Source organism: Oncorhynchus gorbuscha, linkage group LG21 (assembly GCF_021184085.1).
Source record: "Oncorhynchus gorbuscha isolate QuinsamMale2020 ecotype Even-year linkage group LG21, OgorEven_v1.0, whole genome shotgun sequence".
NCBI lineage: Eukaryota > Metazoa > Chordata > Actinopteri > Salmoniformes > Salmonidae > Oncorhynchus > Oncorhynchus gorbuscha.
In genome coordinates, this window is record NC_060193.1 from 22,170,592 (window position 1) to 22,184,156 (window position 13,565).

At 42.2% G+C, this 13,565-nt stretch overlaps 1 pseudogene; it reads right to left on the reverse strand.

Moving 5' to 3' along the window:
* Nucleotides 1-13,565, reverse strand: part of LOC124007956 — a 234,027-nt pseudogene that overhangs the window by 64,203 nt on the left and 156,259 nt on the right.

Here is a 13,565-nt window from a genome sequence, read left to right on the forward strand (position 1 = left end):
TTGCTTCAATATATCCACATCATTTTCTTTCCTCATGATGTCATTTATTTTGTGAAGTGTACCAGTCCCTCCCGCAGCAAAGCACCCCCACAACATGATGCTGCCACCCCTGTGCTTCATGTTTGGGATGGTGTTTTTTGGCTTACAAGCCTCCCCCTTTTTTCTCCAAACAGTCATTATGGCCAAACAGTTTCTATTTTGATTTCATCCAAACAGTTTCTCCAAAAAGTACGATCTTTGTCCCCATGTGAAGTTTTTTATGGCAGTTTTGGAGCAGTGGCTTCTTCCTTCCTCAGCTGCCTTTCAGGTTATGACGATATTGGACTCGTTTTACTGTGGATATAGATACTTTTCTACCTGTTTCCTCCAGCATCTTCACAAGGTCCTTTGCTGTTGTTCTGGGATTTACTTGCACTTTTTGAACCAAAATACTTTCAACTCTAGGAGACAGAACGCGTCTCCTTCCTGAGCATTATGACGGCTGCTTGGTCCTATGGTGTTTATACTTGCGTACTATTGTTTGTACAGATGAACGTGGTACCTTCAGGCGTTTGGAAATTGCCTCCTTGCTTCCAAATCAGAAGCTTCTAAAGCCATGACATTTTCTGGAATTTCCCAAGCTGTTTAAAGGCCCTCTGGAATTGTGATACAGTTAATTATAAGTGAAATAATCTGTCTGTAAACAATTGTTGGACCAATTACTTGTGTCATGCACAAAGTAGATGTCCTAACTGACTTGCCAAAACTATTGTTTGTTAAGAAGACATTTGTGGAGTGGCTGAAAAGCGAGTTTTAAATACTCCAACTTAAGTGTATGTAAACTTCCGACTTCAACTTTATATAAGAATATCAATTTTCTATCTGAAACAAATTTTACAATCATGATATTGGCTAATGAATCGCTAAATACTGCAATAGGCATGAAGGATCGATGTGGGAAAAAAACTGTATGTGATTTGCAAACTTCTACTCCACAGCCCCCCCCCCCCCCCCCCTCTGTGCCTCATATAATTTAAAGGAATGGTATTGAATGCGGTCGAAAAGCTCTGTCAGATGGTGAGTTGAATCATTTTTGCCAGATAATCCTGAATGAATCGTGAATAATGATAAGTGAGAAAGCTACAGACGCACAAATATCATGCCCCGAAGACATGCAAACCGCTCACCTTTACAATAACATGGAGGTTAGCAATTTTTTGAGGGGTATAATATTTGTAATCATGGCAGCATCTACATTCAATACCTTTTAAGTATACAGCCAAAAGAAGAAGAAATGCTTCACTGTCCCATTAGGAAGCATTCAGGGAGAGTGGAAATGCTTAAGCTCACCATCTGACAGTTTCTTGACCTCATTCCTAAAAAAATGTGACTCTCTGCATAATTACATGTTATCTTACATTTTGTTAGCATTCATCCAACATAATAGCTAATAGTTACCTGAGTTACCTGAGAGACGGTTTAACGCCATTAAGCCTGAGGGAAAGTGCTCATGTTCTACCGCTTCACATCACTTTTTGCCACTGCTAAGCTTGTTGAGCACAACAAATCGGAACAGCCGGTGTCAATAATTCAACGCTAGCCAATGACAGTTACTCAGGCATGGACTTCCGAGCAGCTATTGCGATCACAGGTACATTTGCCATTTTTCATACTTTTAGTTGAGGTTCATTCTCATCCATCCCTCATCCATCCCTTCCTCACAGTGGACTGTAGAATGCAATTGCGTACCCCCAATTAGGGGTGAGAAACCGAAGGTTTGCTGGCATCAGAATCTCAGGTGCCACCAACTGCCATTGTTGCCTGACTAACCAAACTCCCTGTTCCGGCAAAACGTCATCCCACGCCCACGGATGTTTGTTTCTTCTCTGCAATGAGTCAAGATCGGAGTACCTCCTTGACAATTTCTAGAATGCAAACATTTTCTAACTGTTCTGATTGGTCTCAGAAACTGATGGGTTGTGCCAGAGCCAGGACACATGTGGGTAATACAGCGTTTTGATAATCTTTCATTGGCTTTGATACTCTGATTGGTTAGAAATGATCCAATCGCTGATGACTTTGTTTTGTACAACACCCCTCATTTTGACAACACCACAAACGACTTCAATGATGGCAGTCTCAGACTGAAGTATGTAGTGAACATAGAGCAGTGTCAGATAACTGATGTTTTGTCCTTGAGCAAGATCTTAATTAACACCTAATGTGTTCCAGGGGCCCTTCTCTGTGGCTGACCCTGTGCCTTGCATGTGTGTATGTGTGATGTCCGGGGGGTTGGGAATGACATAAGACAGCAAAAAGACACATTTACGATTCACATTGGACAATAACGTTGAATTCTGAACTATTAAATTCTCTAATGAAGATAGCCTACAATATCCCAGGCGAAGTTGGCGACCCAGTAGACGGTCGGGTTGACGCCACTGACAAACTGCAAGTGCTTGGCCTTGCTGACACGCTCCTGGATGAGGAAGAGGACGAAGCTTGCTGGGATGAAGGACATGGCAAAGATGACACAGATGGATACCACCACATCGGTGGAGGTGGCGGCCCTGAAGGAGAGAAAACAGGAAGTTGAGTACAAGTTTGATCCTGTGTGATCTTCTAGCATGATCAATAGGTCTGGTTGATATTTCTAGAACTCGTAAAGGGTCAATTGTTTTAAAGGGGAAGTTTAGTATTTTACAATTCAATGTTAGATGATAAACCCTAATCTATGATTTGCTTTTCTTTAAACAGCCACTACAAACGTCAGCTAACTCTAGCAACTGTTAGCTAAAAATACATTGTGATGGGAGCAAAACAATTGCCAAATCACCTATAAGTAAGGTCAAACCAAATAATCGAGTTTATTTCAGCCTGTTTTTCCCAGGTCCCACATGACCCAATCACTGCCATGAATTTTTAACAAGCTATCGGTAGATAAAGTAAGGTGAAGGGACCTCTTAAAGAAAACCGAACAATGGATTACAGTTTCCCCTGGCCCACAGACTACTTTCAGTGTGCAGAACCATCTAGAATGAACTTGTAAAATATTGAAATCCACCATCAAGGGTGATTGATTTTTCTGGTATCGATCCATCAATCATGAAATGTATTCATTACTCTTTCACATCTTCTGTCATGTGCTCTACAGTAACCTGACCTAAAGCCGTACAGGTCAGTCCTAAAGGACCATACAATATTTAGTATGGTGTGTGAACAGCTTGTGTTTATAATTCTATAAGTGTTTTGTTTTCGTACGTTTCCCATGATTGCAGTCACCACTTACAAAATAGTGTTTCCCTTGTTTTGCTTCTTTCCCATAATGGATTAATGACTCACTAGGAAACAGTAGAAGTATCCAGAGGAAAACCGAGGACACATTTGAAACCCATATACTTCCTTTACTAACAAACAAGAGCCAGAGGCCACTCAGACCTTTCACCTGACAATTAGTCCTATCAATCGAGGACTCAAGGGAGCAGATAGGGTCACAGTGGTAAAGAGGGAAAAAATCCTGTCTGAGAAATATGTTACGAACTTGACATTGTATGCATTCCAAATGGCACCCTATTCCCTATATAGTGCACTACTTTTGACCGGACCCCTATAAGGCCCTTGTCAAAAGTAGTCCAGGGATCTGAGGCCAATGTTTGCTTAGCCCTCAGGGGCTGTAGATAGAGGAATGGTCAAGAGGCCTTTCGGTGGAAGTAAGCCTCATAACCTTTCCAGGTGTTGAGTTTCATTCTGAGTAAAATCTTACACTTTCTGCCCCAGTCATTAATCTTGCCATTGACCTGGAATGAACACAGATGCTACTGAAATGTTTTACCTATACTTTAGTTGCTCTGGAGAAGCGTTTCTACTTCATCCTAAAAGCACCAACATATTTATAACCCTGAAAGCACCAACAGGAGTAATTTTTTATGGTGATGATTGTATGTCAAGCTGTAACACTTTTTCTTATATTAACCTTTTGTGACACAAGTAAATGGTTTAAAGTCCCCTAAATAAACATCTAAAAAAGATACACACATTTACAGTCACATTTGGCGTAAAAAAAAGTATACGCTTTTGTATGTTTTTCATGTTTCGAACAGTTATTTTCATCAATTTCCTTCAAAGCAACATTCAAAGTGCTGTGTTTCTGTGATACTCAGAGGCTGATAAATTGGTGATAAATTGGTGATTAAGCTAACCTGACACACCGGTACAACCTAAGATGACTGCTGATATGAGTGATATGGGCAGTCGTGCCATCAGACTCTAACTTTGTAACGCTATGGGCTATCAACTCACGTCCAATGGCGAAGGTGCATACAGATGGAGGAAATTCCGATAGGACGTCCTTGTTTTTAGACGTAACTACAGCGCGCGACAGGGTTCAATATGTCAATAGTATTGGGATCAAGTTTACTGTGCTACTGCTAAAACAAGCAAAAAAAGTAATGGAAACTCTGAGAGCACTGTCTGATATGGCAAACGTAGCAAATAAAGCATTTGGGGTAAGCACAGATGGGCCGGCAACTTTATGCATGTCCACTATTGCATCTGAAATGTGAGACTCTCAACTTGGTACAGAGACATTGACTGAAAGCTAAAAATGTATTCACGTTTTGTAGTTATTTTTCAGTTATAGTGGCTGCCACGGCCCCAAGGTGCCAAATTAGGGGTGGCTCCATATCTATATATTTTCAGGGTACTTTCATCTATCTACCTCTGTGACAAATGTGGTGCTTTCATCTCAAAACTATTGAGTCAAACTGTTCAGTTTAGACACACCACTAGTACACAAATGAAATTATTTTTCATTTCTCCATATTAAACTTTTAACGCGTGAGTTACAAATATTTTACGGTCGCAGCAGTGCCAGTTATTGTATGCACGTGATGTCAGAATGCGCTCACTGTTTCAAATGGTCCTCTCTTCTCATCTTTGTTTGACGCGGGAAAAAAACTGTCATGTTTTGTCTTATATTGTCTTGTCATTATGCTTTCCCTTCTGTTCGTTTTCCCCCTGCTGGTCTTTTTAGGTTCGTTCCCTTTTTTCTCTCTCCCTCCCTCTCTCTCTTCTCTCTATCGTTCCGTTCCTGCTCCCAGCTGTTCCTATTCCCCTAATCAATCATTTAGTCTTCCACACCTGTTCCCTATCTTTTCCCCTGATTAGAGTCCCTATTTCTCCCCTTGTTTTCCGTTTCTGTCCTGTCGGATCCTTGTATACTGTTCACCGTGCTGTGTCTTTGTATCGCCCTGTCGTGTCGTTTTTCCCTCAGATGCTGCGTGGTGAGCAGGTGTCTGAGTCTGCTACGGTCAAGTGCCTTCCCGAGGCAACCTGCAGTTCATTATCGAGTCTCCAGTCAGTTCTCGTGATTACGAGTGAAATTGTTTCTTATGCTTTATTTACCGCTCCGATTTGTCTAGGAGTATTGCTATTTCCTTAAACTGGATTAAAGACTCTGTTTTCGCCAAGTCGCTTTTGGGTCCTCATTCACCTGCATAACAAAAACAAACACGTTGGAGCGCAAACTACCCATGGTCATATTACTTTCGACTTTAAGAAAGTGTTTTACTAAATTATTTAGATCAATGGTGAGCTCACCCATGATGTGATGAATTGTAAATAGTAATTGCTATTAGCTAATTGATATTGTGGTTGCTGTCAGCTGAGAGTTAGCTAAATATGACCACTTTCCTCAGTCTTTCCACAGTTAGCGCGAGGACTTAATGTAGCCTACATTTTTCCAGTTTGGATGATTGTGCTGCGCTGTCGCTACTTCTGTGAATGTCTGAACATTGCATCCAAAATAAAACGGTCACATTCTGTACATAACTGTGTAAGGACTGTGTTTGTGCAAAATGTTTCTGTGAAAAAAAAACAGTATGGCCTGCTCAAAGACTGACTTGAGTCAATCGAAACTGGACATTTCTAATTACACCGGGTTGTACCGGACGCCTCAGAGAACATGAAATCATAGAACATTTTATAATAGTTTTTTCACTAGTTGCTTGACAAAGTCCTTACATTTTAGGAGGATAAAAAAATTGGTTTCGAAATTATGTTTTTGTCAAATTGGTGCTTTTTGGGTTAATGACTCAAATTAAATCAAATGTCGAGTATTAGCATACAAGTCCCATATGGTTTTATTTATAGGTAAAATATTGCTGGTTGGACCAATTCTATCTATGTTCTATAATATACTGTTAGTTTATGTATTAGCTTGTTACCAATAGATGACTCAGTTTGACTGAATTCTGTTTTTGACTAGCAATCAGGCCAAACTACTGAAAACATTTCCGAGAACCAATGACGATTCTTCATGGAAACTCTTGATCCTCCATGCTGTTTGAATATCATTCACCCCGCTAAAGGCATGTTGTGCTTTCTTGCCTTCCATACTTTCACATTCTGTCAATTCAGAGCTCCTGCTGGTCTCTTTTGATGAATAGATCCCCCTCTTTCTGCTCTCTGCTGTCACATCTAACAGAGTTTCGGGTATGAGGAGGTTTTGGAAGTTCACAAACAAGAGATGGAAACTGCACCAGAGAGGTGCTGGCCGTTTGAGGTCAAAGGTCATTCAACAGCACTTCAATTATTCATGTTAGCTGGTATGGAGTGGGCCAAAATAAAAAATCTTCCTCAAACTGGATTTCTTCTTTGCTATTTTATCCACATTGAAGAAGAAACACTAGAGGAGTTGGTGATTATAGATGTTACGGTCTTAGTTACCCCCCTGTGTAGTTTATGAGCTAATTGCAGATTGCAGGCAATGGGCGAGCACGTCTTTAGATTAAGATCAACCCGAGAGGCTCAAAGAGTTCATCTCTTTACCAACTCACTTGCGAGGGGCAAGGCGCAACCGTTTCTCTCTCCTCAGAAGCTGCTGACCTCTCCTGCATAAGAATACACCTTCATTTCCAAAGTGTTGCTGTCAAAACGTCCTTGCTGCGTCCGCTTATTTAGCTGTGAACCAGACTACAGTATATTCTACCACCTCCTCGCACACACACACACACACACACACACAGACAGACAGGCAGGCAGGCACACACACAAACGTCCCTCCTCCCTCCCCACCCTGCCACAATCTCTCACCAGACTACATGCCAGATAATTAACATATTACATTAGTCATCAGGTGCAGCCCCGCCATGGCCTGGACGTAATTGGGATGCGTAAACATGAAATAATTGACGCAGTGGGTGCTACCCCACTTTCAACAGTTTTCAACAGGCTTATCTAGACCGCACTCAACAGGGCCAAAGATTAGTTGAGGCAAGTGATTGGCTAATGAGGTAACCCTGAACAAGGACTAGCGGCTTATCACTGTGAGGGAACACGCACCCTGCTAGTAAAGTAACAAACTGTATAGTTGGGGAGAAGCTTTTAATGTGTTTTAATGTGCCTGGTCTTTCCAGCTGTTTTTGCCCAAGGTCTAGAGCACATATGTCAGAGTCAAGGCCCGCGGGCCACATCCGGCCCGCGAGAAGGTTTTTTACGGCCCCTGGGATGATCTTGATTTGTTATTAGAACCGGCCCGCAGACCGCAGCAAGCCGGCAGCCCGCAGATCTTTTACACGCACCAATACTACATTTCCCACAATGCAACGGTGACGCACCGAGCAGTAGGCTGCTTCATTTCAATATTTATTGGCACAGCAGTTGTCAGCATCACAGTAAAATTAACTTTCAGATACCCATCAAAAATGGCAAAACGGAAGGTGGACACTGAGAACCGGGGTTTCAAACAAGGTGGGAGTCGGAGTATTTGTTCACGGAGGTAGCTGGAAAACCTGTGTGTCTTCTGTGTGGAGAAAGTGTGGCGGTACTGAAAGAGTATAATCTGAGACGACATTATGAAACGAAACACGCGGACAAAAACAAGAATATGGACATGGAACAAAGGCTACAAAAGGCAGAGGAATTAAAACGAGGCCTCAAATCTCGACAGGCTCTGTTCAAAAAAGCCAAATCACAAGGCCAGGCTGCTGTCAAGGCCAGTTTTATTTTGGCAGAAGAGATCGCTAAATCAGCCCGGCCATTTACGGAGGGGGATTTCATCAAAAACTGCATGATTAAAGTTTGTGACTAGTTTGCCCAGAAAAAGGCAACTCTTTTTAAATGTGAGTCTGAGCAGAAACACCATTGCCGAGAGAGTAGACCAGTTGTCCATCAATCTAAAAGAGCAGCTTGTGAAAAAGGGAAAAGATTTCATTGCATATTCCTTGGCTGTGGATGAGAGCACCGACATTTCTGACATTGCCCAGTTGTCAATTTTCATCCGCGGAGTGGACTCCAGCCTAAGCGTGACAGAGGAGTTTTTGGCTTTACGTCCTATGCATGGCACAACTACGGGGCATGATTTGTATGAAGAGGTGTCAAGATGTGTAAATGAGATGGAGCTGCCTTGGGAAAAACTCGTGGGTTTGACAACCGACGGAGCACCTGCGATGTGTGGACACAGGAGCGGACTGGTGGCTAAGATACGGGAAAAGATGCAAGAGGAAAACGCGACAGATGAGCTGACAGCTTATCATTGTATCATACACCAGGAAGCGTTGTGCGGTAAAGCCTTGAAAATGGAGCATGTAATGAGCATCATCACGCGCACAGTTAACTTTATCAGAGCCAAAGGTTTGAATCACCGCCAGTTCAAGGCATTTCTGACGGAGTTAGAAACGGAGCATGGTGATTTGCCTTATCACACAGAGGTGCGATGGCTAAGCCAGGGAAAGGTGCTTCAAAGATGTTTCGAGCTTCGTGAGGAGATTTGTCTGTTCTTGGACAGCAAAGGGAAAGACACAACACAACTCCGAGACGAAATGTTTCTGTGTGAAATGGCTTTTCTGTGTGACATTACGAGTCATCTGAATGCAATGAACTTGCAGCTGCAGGGTCGGGATCGTGTCATCTCTGATATGTACAGTACAGTGAAAAATAGAATAGATAGAATAGATAAATAGATAGATAAAATAGAAAATATAGGCTACTGATGGTGCCTTGAATACCGGTTTCTTTCATTTAATGTTCATGTTATGGGGATTTTTATATAAAGGAAATTTGTCTTTTGTGTCTGTTGAAAATTAAAGATTACTGACAGAGCCATAAGAAAATATTGCTTTATTTATCTGATCATATTGGAATATATTTGTTAGGTTTTCAGTAGGTTCAATTAGGTTCACTAGACTATATGCGTCATTTAAAAAATGTTCAATGAACATTCGAACAGTCCGGCCCTCGGCTTGTAGCTAAATTTTTTATTTGGCCCTCCGTCCATTTGACTTTGACACCCCTGGTCTAGAGTGTGTGTGTGTGTGTGTGGGGGGGGTGGGGGGGGGTGTTAGAAAATCATAATGAAGTAGCAAAATAATCATCTGTTTTTCAATTGTATAGGTAAACAATTTTCCATTCCAGTATATGTAGCCATATTGCAAATCTGTTCATTCTATTGAACACTGAGGGACTAGTTGTCCAAATAATTACTAGTTTGTCATCATCTGTTTGGTGCTGCCAATGTAAAAAAATAAAAAAATAAAAAGGAAGAAAAAAGGAAACTCATGACAAAGGATGTTTCTTTCTAACTACCCGGAAAAACGAATACCTTCTGTGAAGACCGTATGCAAAGCCCTAAATGTCAAGCTCTCTTTTATTAAAGGACATTGGAGATTTAGTGACTGAACAGGTCTCTCTCTGATTCACCGAAGGCAAGCTCCAGGTCACATAGAACCACCATGATGATTTACTGTGTCTTCTTACGCTAGCAGAGCACTGCGGTCAGTCAAACAAAATGCCTGGACAGAAGCTATCCCCGAACACAACCACCCCTCCATGTTTCCCCATCTGATACATTGAAAACCATACGTTGACTGGGAAACAACTCTTGAATTAAGGCCATGATGCAGGGACATGAACACGATCGCATAGGACACGGACACCCTAGCTTTTTTCCTCTAGTAATTCATTTGACATGGAAGGAGAATCCCAAGTTAATCTCTAGATCATGGACATTAAATTACAGGCAGGGCCCACATGGAGATTGAGAGAGCAAGAGAGAGAGAGAGACAAAGAGACACAAACAGAGAAAGAGAGAGAGATTTGTCTTGGTCTGAATTTATGGGTTGGAAGCTGTCGTAATTATCTTCTAGCCAAGCCAGCTTCTCTCTCTAATTCACCACTGTTGCTAACACCGAGCCACTACATAAATACCTTACTTGGTACCACAACAAAGGAACAAGGAATGAAATGGTATCTGTGGCATGATTGATCGCGTCCACAGGATCTCATCAGGTTTCAACATCGAAACTGACATTTCAGCAAACATTATGAAAACTAAGCATCTACAGAGAAAGATGTACAGGACAACACAAATAGAGCTTAATGTTTTGCTATGTAAATGTTATGCTATGCTACAGGTAACTACCAAAATAATGGAAACATGAGTAAATGAGGGATACAAAGTAAATTGAAAACAGGTGCTTCCACACAGGTGTGGTTCTTGAGATGATAAAACAATTAACATCCCATCATGCTTAGGATGTATAGGAAATGCTGGGTAGGCCATTATTTTGGCTCCCATGGAATGCCAATGCCCCAATCCACAGGGCACAAGTGGTCACTGGATGGTTTGATGAGCATGAAAACGATGTAAACCATATGCCATGGCCGTCTCATTCACTAGATCTCAACCACATTGAACACCTATGGGAGATTCTAGAGCAGCTCCTGAGACAGCGTTTTCCACCACCATCAACAAAACATCAGATGATGGAATTGTCATGGAAGAAGGGTGTCACCTCCCTCCAATAGTATTCCAGACACTTGTATAATCTATGCCAAGGTGCATTGAAGCTGTTCTGGCTGTTGGTGGCCCAACGCCCTATTAGGACACGGGAATGTTGGCGTTTCCTTTATTTTGGCCGTCACCTATATGCTTTGCTATGCAATGTTATGTTATATGTTACGGCATGTTATTTTATTATGCTGTGTTATGTCATGCTAGTGCTATTATATGCTACTGTATGTTTTCACATATTAAGTAATTCATTATGTTATGCTATATTACTCTGTATTACGCTACAACATATGTTACTATATGTTACATTATCTCATTTCAGAGAGGGGTTTTCTCGATGATGGAAATTAGATCGATGATAGACTCAGACTGTATTAGACAGTGAAGGCTTGTGGTTCTTTACTTCTATAATGCCCTCATTGACACTAGAGATCTCATGGGGAAGCTTCAGGGCTCCAGACTGATCACTTGAGTTATAAAGCAACAGTATGTGAAAGCGGGCGGTCCCCATGGGATCGCCTCTAGTGTGCTATTACAAACACAAATCTATATCTCTTTCTTTCTCTCTGTCTTTCTATCTTTCTCTCCGTCACTCTTTATTTTTCTGCCTTTCTCTCCCATCTCTATTTCTCTTTATTTCTCAGAGGGCCTCATCCTCTCAATCTCCCAATTCATCTAAACGCCAGCCTAATACTATCCCTCTCCCTCTCTCCACTTTTCCCTCTCCATCTCAGACTTCTGCCACTCGTTCTGCCGCTCCAGCCTCCCTCACTCCCTCCCCTCTGTCTAAACCCCTTCCTCCCTCCCTCTGGCTCCACGTGGCCTGTCGTACAGGTGATAGAACAGGTATAGGGTAAAGTTACCCCTAGATGCTGATCTTGGGTCAGCGTTGCATTTTCCCCATGTATGGTTACAGTTAGGATTGGGGAAGGGTAACTGATCCTAGATCAGTACCTAGGGGAACCCCTGAGCTGATGCAACCCGACTTACATTGCCTGGTAGGAAAGCTGGGCCTTGGTGAGGTTGAGGGGGTGGCTGGAGGAGGAGATTCCATACTCTCTGGGGTCATGACCCGGCGGCAGGTTGCCCCTCAGGATGGCGTTGTTGGCCACATTGAGGAACGATACAATACCGTGCCACGCCTGGTTGTAGAACCACACCTGGGGACATGACAGATGGTTTATTGCTGCTACAGTTCACAGACAATATAAAGCATATATACACTTACCCCGACAAAGATTAAAGCTAGTCCCAGGTTAAAAATAATGTTCAATGGAGATTCTCCATTTAAAGTTTATTTTATTTTATCCGTGACTTGTCTTAATCTCGGTCTTGAAAACCAGCCCATGGAGAGTACCTTACTCCATACCTATGTAGCGCCAAAGCAAGTGACAACAATTATCAAGATGTGGAAACACTTAGCATAACATAACCATTACTCCATGGTATAAGTACATCTGTTATGGAACTATATTGTATCATCAGATATGCAGGAGGCTGTTAGTACCACTGTTAATTTAGCTAATTCTGAGTGGAAGAGTGATGATTTCCTTATTTTATGGAAATGATGCAGAGTGCTCCTGGTAGTTAGTCCAGTTAAATGCCAATGTAAAGCATGGCCCTCGCCATGCTTAATACATGAACACAATTATGTTTTCATTACATAACAGCAACTAGAACAAAAAAAGCAACTATCAGGCAGAGATCTATCTATGTACTGCACCAGCGTTGGGCTATACCTGCTGCTGTGTCGGCACACAAAGCACTCATGATGATGACCAAACAAAAATGGTAATGGCCACCAACGGACCTCTGAGTCTCTAAGCCTCAAGATGAATGATGATATAATACCTTGACATTATCCCTGGTCCCGAGCTCTTTCAGGAGCATCTCGGTATTCAGGAGCATCTGATTGGTTGTGTTATCCTAATGAAGGAGAGAATGTAAAAAACAACAGAAAAGGGCTTAATTGGACACACTTGGAAAATACATATCCTCTTTGAAATGCAAAACAACACAGAACAGGAGAGGGGGGTCAGGTATCTCAGCAATACCTGTAGGTTGCTGAGGCCCACTTATTTTATATAGGCTTGAGAAGTAACATTCATTTTCTTGTTATTTTGGCAAACCTGCAACACTGCCTTTCGCTTGCCCCCTATGTCCATGTCATCTTATCTACTGTGATCTAAATTATACAAAAACTGATCTTAAGTCAGCACTCCTGCTCTGAGATGCTTGACGCATATGGGCCCCTGAGTACTAGAGCTATAGAGGGCAGGTGGGAGTGGGAGCCGAATGAGTCAATGTTGATGACCGTGTGGGGGTCGAATGACTTCGACAACACAGGACTGCCTTCCACTTGTTTCGCTCTACTCTCTCTTTAATTTATTTTTATTTTGAATATGTCTCTCTTTTCTCACTATGGATATAACATGGTGTTATAACATATAGCACATGACCGCTACAGGACCAAGCGGGAGTGGGCCGAATGGGTCGCCTTAAAATATACACTCTGGTCATGTTTCATGTGAAATGGGCCTGCCGCAGATGACTGGGCCACCGCGTGCGATTTGCGATGGTCCGTCATCCCACCTGTGCCCAGCTCCAGTTCAGCCCAGTGCACACTGCACACGTTACAGGTGTAATATAAATCAATGCAAATGGATCCCCTCACCTTGATCAAAAGCCTACAATACGAGAGAGGAAGGAGGAGGGAGAGAGATGACCCCATGTCACCCCCAAGAGGACTAGGATGGGAACAGGCCCATGAACATTTCACTATCATCATATCTTTTCT